We start from the raw sequence: 1,463 nt of genomic DNA on the forward strand, positions 1-1,463 counted from the left end.
AAACATAAAGGCTAGAACGTTCTCGTTCGATGTGACCAAAGCTGACCTTATATTCGATAAATTATATAGGGATAAGCAAATAAAGCTGAGCGATAAGCACAAATTGCCAAACCCTGAACAAATAAAGGGTAAAAAATATTGTAAGTGGCATAATGCATGGTCACATTTGACTAACAATTGCTTGGTTTTTCGTCACGTATTGCAGGGTGCTATTGAATCAGGACGAATTACGTTCGACGATAAGAAAAAGATGGCAGTGGACGAAAATCCTTTCCCACAGCCACTTGGGGTAAATATGGTAACGTCTGGGTTCAAGAACAAGTTACCAAAATTCAAGTTGGTCATAGACGATGGAGAAGAAGACACTAAAATACATCCCAGTGTCTTCGAACGAATCAAAGGGAAAGAACCAAAAAAGGACGAAAACGTCCTGTGTGCAAAGTGTAAAAGGGAAGTAAATGGAGACACGGAGAAACTAAGGACACGGCAGCATCCTCATCGCCCTGCCTTCTTCCTAAACATTCAGCCTGGCAGAGGGCGAGGTATATCATTTTATAGAGGACCACCTTTTGAAAGGCAGTTTAGACCAGTAGATACTGGAAGAACATTTAGGCCGCAACCTCGCCGGCCAAATGTATGGCATTCATTCCAATACAGCGCAGGAAGGGCAATACCCTTCGATGAGATGACTAGGACCCAGCAAAGGCGTTTCCAGCGAAACTACGGACGGATGATGAGGCAGCAACAAGAAATGCCACATCCTAAAGCGCCTCTATTACTCAAGGTAGCCAATCAGAACGTCCTCAAAAGTAGTAAAGAGACTGGTACAGATGAATCAATGAAAGAACTGCCAGAAACCTCTTTTGGAAGGTCAAGGTTTGAGAGGGACAAAAAGGATGAAGAAGATCCAGATCAGCCCTTGCTATCCAATTCGGTACGTTGCCTCCTGTCATGGCCAATAATTACCTACTGGGCAATGAATTCAAGAATAAAGAAAAGGAAGAAGAGAGGGAGGACAACGAAGGAGAAGCCTACATGCTGGTATGTGAAGAAAGCCAGACTTCTGGAGAGGCCTACAACGATGAAGAGGACGATGGGATGACAGATATTGAAGAAGAAATCGACCTAGAAGCAGAAAGGAAAAAGAGGGGAGTATCGCGCAACACTCTGTTTAAGCAACTACACCAAGAGGGAGTTCGCGAAGTAGATTTGTTGGGGGAGCCATCTGGGCGTCCTTTTGACTTCTACGTACTATACGGGACACCCAAAAGGAAGAAGAGAGTACCTCGCTTTGAAAAGTATGGATCACCTCCAAAGATAATGACCCCTCCCACAGGTTGGATAACTGATGAGGAAGCATTAGAAAGAAGTACGAAGGACATTCGGGAGACAGAGGATCAGCGTGACATACTACACGTCGACCTATCACAGGGGGATAATTCGACAGAAAACAAGCAAGAAGT

The sequence above is a fragment of the Olea europaea genome, chromosome 8, assembly GCF_002742605.1.
Source record: "Olea europaea var. sylvestris chromosome 8, O_europaea_v1, whole genome shotgun sequence".
NCBI lineage: Eukaryota > Viridiplantae > Streptophyta > Magnoliopsida > Lamiales > Oleaceae > Olea > Olea europaea.